A 6,641-nucleotide genomic window follows, 5' to 3' on the forward strand; every position below is an offset into this window, starting at 1 on the left:
ACTTCCTCCTATAAAACAAATTGATCCTTCCAAAATTGTATCTCCTTATTTTGATAACAATTCCTTTTGCCAATTTCATCATCGACCTGGTCATGATACTAAAAAATATTTTGCATTGAAGAATAAGATTCAGGACTTGATTGATAATAATACTATATATGTGGTAGGTGTGAATGATAAAGGAATAAATTAGTTTCTCTTCCTAATCAAAATCTTAAGATTTTCACTGATCCTTTGCCAACTCATACCTCTAACGTTATTGATTTTGTGCCTAATTGTCTCTCTTTTGAAGAATTCACCTCTATGGCTCCAAACTTGGTTAATATGGTAGAGACATGGGATATGCCTAAGGATCCTTGTATTACATTTGACCCTAGTGAGACCATTAGAGCACCTAATGGCCCTTTATACATAGTGGCGAAGGTTAAGGATATCCCTTGCCATGGTGCCTTGATTGATCCCTCTTGCATGGTTCATGTCATAACTAAAGAGTATCTTTTCACTTTATGAATGCATAAACAAATATTTGATGCTTCTAATGTGGTTGTGAAGTTATTTGATGGCTACTCTTGTCCTACCATTGGTTCTAACACCCTTCCTCTTGAAGTTCATGCTAAATCCATGGATGTTGACTTTGTTTTGATTAAGTAAAAGTAGGTATTTGAAAGGTAACTGAACCTTGTACAAGCCAGGAGAACCGAGCAATAAGAAAGAAAAGTGCTTGGTCACTTCAAAAAGACAAAAAGATCCCATCCAAAGGGATCAACATACATAATAACCTAAGAAACTAGTAACAATAACAGACAACAAAAGGAAAGCAAAGAGACAACAAAAAGACAGGACCCAAGGAACCCTGCAGAAACAGAGACAGAGAACTAAATGCTTTTCATGATTTCCTTAGCATGAACATCCATTTATTTCATATTGTTCACCAAGGTCTTTAATTCCTCCAGCTCACGACCTTTGATGTTGCCCTTTATCTTAGTGTTAGCTCTGGTCCTCATATCATGACCCTTCTTGTCTGGCTGCTCTTTATCACCATCCTTCTCAGCTTTGTTCTCAAACCTGTTGATTAGGATGTCCATGTTATCTACCAAAGCTTTGAGGATCTGAAAATTTTGGTTTGCAATCTTCTTAACATTGAGTTCCAGCGTATCGATTTTGCTTCCCAAATTGTTCATTTTATTTTCCATTTCCTTGGGATCTCCCATCTTATTGACCTTGTTTTCATACCTTCTTTTGAGCTATTCCATGTGAATTTGGGCTATCCTTGCATATCTTCCATGAAGGCTATTGCTTCTCCAATCCAAAAGTGTCTTAAATTTCCTCACAATGGAGAAATCATAACCGTGCACCATAGCTTATTTTGTCCATCCAAAAGAAGCCCTAGTGTTCCTATTGATCTCTTTTGGCCTAAACAATTTCAATCTCTTCCATCAAGGAGTGATTGTATTTTTCAATCTTATCAAAAATGGAAGAATGATATGATCGTATCCTTAAGTCAACCTAGATCACCAACACTTGATATTCCTATTATTCTTCAAGATGAGGTTCTTCCCCTCTTGGATAGAACTAATATCCCTCCTAAGGAAGATTTCCCACCTACTCCTATGGATGTGACTTTACCTTCTCCTAAGGAGAACAACAATATTCTTCCTAAGGTTAAACCTATACCTCCTCCTCATGATGGACCTGGTCTCCTTCCTACATCTAATATTCCTCCTTTCTATGGCACAGTTCTACCTCCTTCCTCTTATCGAGAGAAGAGGCCTGCTTCTCCTATTGTTCAACCAAAAAGACCTCAACCTAAACCTTCCACTATAAAGTAGAGAAATATTCTACTTTTTCAAGTGTTCCTCCTCCTTCTCAGCCTTCCACTAAGACTCGATGAAATCATTGTGCGAGAGAATGCTGATGAAGATGTCGTGTTAAGCTCGTGAAGATATCCCTCAAAATAGTCAATCTCCTCAGACTCCAATAGTTGACATGATTCCCTTTTCTCCTAAGCAATATTTTCAACCTACATCTCCAAATCATAAGTTGCATAAAACGTGTGATGGTTTTACTTCTATTCATGTTCTTGCTCCTCTTTCTCTAAAATTTGATGAAGAAATGGGTAAAAATGTTATTCATAATGGGAATACAACTCCTAATGCTTCTGACACTGAGTATGAGTATGTTGACATAGACAAGAATTTATTGGATGAGTTTTCACAAACCCTAATCCTAGCTCCTAGAATCGAACAAAGTGACTTACAACATGAACATAGTCCTTGTTTGGATCTTGTGATAGCTCCATTTGTTGTGCTCGATATCAATCCTCTAGCGTGTTGCTCACCTTCCCAAAATAGTGATTAGCAAGGTCAAGAGGTGGATGTCATTCTAGATTACCAATATTCGCATTTTAGATCTTTCTCCCTCTTCTTACTTTCTCTTTTGTGACCATTCTTCTATGTGTATCCCTATTCTTCTATTGTTCCCTTAATGTCTACTTGGGGATGATGCAAAGCATTGAGATATTTTCATGGTCTCTTTCATGCTGACTCAAGAGACATCATCTGTTCCCTTTCTTCTAAGGTAGTGTCCTTCTTTGGGGAATGAAGATTATTATATGCATATACATACATGATATACATGAGTTATCATACAACATACTGACCTCGAGGAAAGCGACACTACCTCATGTTTTGTGTTCATTATCTTTGGGTTTATACCTTGATTGGGGGCTAAATACTTGTGATAACATGCTACCTCCCTTCTCTCTGTTGGGTGTATCCTACCTTAAAGAAATCATCCCTAATAAGGCACGTGTGATCGATTTAATGTGGGGGCATACACTCAACTCATATTTTCCTTCTTGTGATACTTAAAATTACTTAGTGAACTTTATTTTGCTTTGTAATCTTGTGTAATCTTTCTTTCATGACTTATAGTGAAGGGGACTTTGCTACTTGCAGTCATGGTTCTTCCCTTCTCAATCTTCCCTTTTACTTTTTCAATAGAAGTCATAAGATCCTAAGTCCACTAGGGGCTTGGCGCATCTTGCCTCCTTGACTTGGTAAAAGTCTTTCAATATTGTTTCCTTGAACTTTACCGACAATATTGGCATATGCTTATAATCCCACTAAAGTGAGGGCTAAATGTAGGGTCATAAAATTGCGACCCTAGCAATTTTTGACTGCATTAGGGTCCTCACACATGCAAATTTGAATCCTCTAGCCTAATCAAAGACTGAAGATTGCTCATCTTGTAGAAATAACTTCTTCCTTGGCCTCTGCATCACCCCATCTGCACTCTTCCCTAGAGAAAGGGGTAGAATAGGGGCATGGCACCACTTTCCCCCCTTGGATAGAGCTTTTGTGCCCTTTTCCTCCTAGGACAGTGTCGTGGTGCCCCTGTCCCTGCCCTATTTTGGGGCAGGACCCTTCCTAGGTTTGCATTGTTGGTTGTGCCTCGGACGGGAAACTCCCCCGATGTCGGCCCATGATGAAACTCAAATCCACTAACATGCATTTAAGTGGCATTCTTCCTCTTATTTGTAAAATATGGAAATTCAATAAGTTGGATAAGTCAGAGATTCACAAGAGATTAAGCATTCAAGAGCATTCAAGAATTCAAGCATTCTTTTCCAGTAGTAAGCATTCTCAAGTCTCCCTTCAAGGATACTTTTTGTATTTAAGTCAAGGGTTCAACCATTGAAGAGGAGATTAATTTCAAAATTCAATTCCACACAAGCATGTCTATCAACATTGCTACTACAACCTCCCTTGAGGTTGCAGGTGTGCAACTGTACTTTTGGATTTGGGCTTCATTTGCTGAGGTAGAAAAATGCTTTTCATTTCATGGATTTTTCGTAGGACCGTGTACATTCCGGCCACATTCCAGGAAAATTTTCCTCAAATTCGTAGGGTGACTTTGTCTCAACATATTACTACTAGATCCAGGTGCACAACTCCATCCCATATTCTGATCTCAAGTTATAATCAATTCTTTGTCACTTTTGCACTACATAATTCAATCAATTCATTTCCATTTCAAACAAGGAAGAGGGGATCAACTTAACATTCCCAATTCATTTAGAATTCAATATACCATCTTCATGTGTGTTGTCTTCAAAATCTGACTCACTTCAACATCCTTATAATAAGATGATCAAACTTCGTGCAAGAGGGATGTTAAGGGGAAGGAAACTCTTAGGACAACATATGACAAGGTTTGATTTAACCTTCTACACTTTGGACTTATTTAGAGTCCGGGCAGGTATACCTTTGTGAACTGAATTCACACTTTCAAAGATAAATCCACAGCAAACTAGTCCAGAAACTAGTGGATCTATTCACCTTGAAACTAACTGAAACAAAGGAATGAAAATTATACTTATATTCAGCATTTTGATCAACAAAACATGCAATAGACAACCTTGATCGATACCAGTGCCTTATCCAAGATCACAAAGTCACCAAAATTCAAACAATACTCCCAAACAGAATATCTCCATACATCCCATTGGCTCGACCTCTTTTAATCCCTATATATGCCTAACATACATGAGAATTTATACATATCAAATCATACTATGCTCATCAAGATTCAAGATGTTTCACAAGTAATTTACTAGTAGAAGTGATCCTTGCATATTTAATTTCCCTCCTAAAGAGAAAAGCTAGCAAACACACCTACTGAAAGTTGCCTTACAACCCCTATTCAAACAGAATAACCTTGGATTATTCAGTATGAAATAGTGAATAAATGCAAACATATTTGAAGATGACACAAAGCTTTACTCAAAACCGATGGTCTGTATATTGATATTATCTTCAAAAAAGTATTACAAGAAGCTTTTGAATATTCCCCATTAAACTCAGAAAAGTTCAAATAAATTTTTGCATCATTTTCTTACAAGTCTTTGCGATCTCTTTTTTACATAGTCCTGGTATCCATTTATAACAATATTGATGCACATAGCTTCAGAATTTCCTAGGAGAATTAGTTACAACCATTTCTTTCCCAAAAGAGGTTACAAAGCCTTTTACAAAATAGTTACAAGTCTTTTTCGACTTCTGCAGCTTCTTCAACTTGCTATTTGGTTGTAACCTCCTCCAACTATTCTGAAGCGCCCTCTAACTGCTCTGCTTCCTGGATGGAATATTTCATCATCCATTCATTGTACACATCATCAGTTGGCCATGTGAAAGCAATTACTTTTGTCTTAGCCTTGGTCAACCTTTTCCAGGAATTCCTCATCTTGTTCACCTATGAATTGAGGAAACCATAATGAGATTTAACTCTTTCTATCTCCAGAATTGTTACAACAAAAAAGGAAGCATCATCTAAATCAACAATTCCTTTTACTCTGGCTAACAATTTGGCCTCTAGTTCTTTAAGCCATACTTGTTTGTCCTTTAGTTGATTTGGGCTAGCAAAAACTTCAAGAATCAATTCAAAAACCTGATCAGTATATTCCTTTTTATATAGGTTGACTTTCCTGTCAACATTGTCTACCTCTCCTACCAATTTTAATAGATCCTTGGTGGTGTCACAAGTGGATTTAAGGATCAGCCCTAGCTTCATCATAAGATGCACAAATAGCTTCCAAGTCCTACTCTCTAGGCTTCCGCTTGTCAAGAATAGGTGCCAAAATGGCCTTATCCCCATTGAGCTCATTTCTCATATCCAAAACCTTGCCTATGTTATTATATAACAATGAGGCACTCATCATATCTACAAAACTAGAAATTGTAGCCCTTAATCTCTCCTCATACTTCTTTGCATACAAGGCCTAAGCCTGTTTTAAATTTTCTAGTTCTTGAGGAGTAATCTAAACCATTTGAGAGCTAGAGGGTGCTGGAGATGGTGGAAACTCAATGATAGGGCTAGTAGGTGGAGGTCTTGCAGGAGAAGAGGAGATCATCAGTGTTGAAGACTCACCTTGATGGTGTTGTCCAGTCAACTGGCTCTGAAGCTTAGCAATGATGCTATCCTTACCTCTTACCTTCTCCTTAGCACTATTGTAGGCCTTCAAAATTGTCTCCAACTTGACTTGGAGGACCTCTTTTTCCTTGGCTTCTTTTTCTGCTACTGCAACACTAAATTTTGTAGTCTCTAGCATAGTACTAGTAGCTTCCACCACTCCTGTACTCTGCACTCTCTTCACCATCATCCCACCAAGGTAACTTGACCCTAGGGTATCTCTGCTTTTCTTACTCTAATTTCTCTTGAGAGACCACATGACAAGTGCAGCATTATCCTTACTGAAAGTAATTCCCTCCATGGGTTTGGTCTCTTTTCTCACTGTGTCTAGTACCAGGGCATCTGCTATATCCCATTCAGGTAAAATAAGCACTCCAGCTTGTGCCACCATATCTCTCCCTTGCTCAAGGGTGATGGTCTTGAATTCTTCCAACATCTCTTGCTTTATTTCCTCCTCTACCAGGGCTAGATCTTTATTAGGCTACTCACCTTTTCTCTTTTCACATCTAGCATTGTGCTTATCTATGTTATGTTTCCATATAAATTGCATAAATGCTCCTGATGTGACAAAATTGTTGTCAGCCAAAAAGACATTACTTGTCTGCCTTATCTTAGGATCCCACTCCTGGCCTTTGAGTTCAGTGGTGGTAATGTCCATTTCAGTAGCAAGG

Source organism: Cryptomeria japonica, chromosome 8 (genome assembly GCF_030272615.1).
Source record: "Cryptomeria japonica chromosome 8, Sugi_1.0, whole genome shotgun sequence".
NCBI classification, from domain to species: Eukaryota; Viridiplantae; Streptophyta; class Pinopsida; order Cupressales; family Cupressaceae; genus Cryptomeria; species Cryptomeria japonica.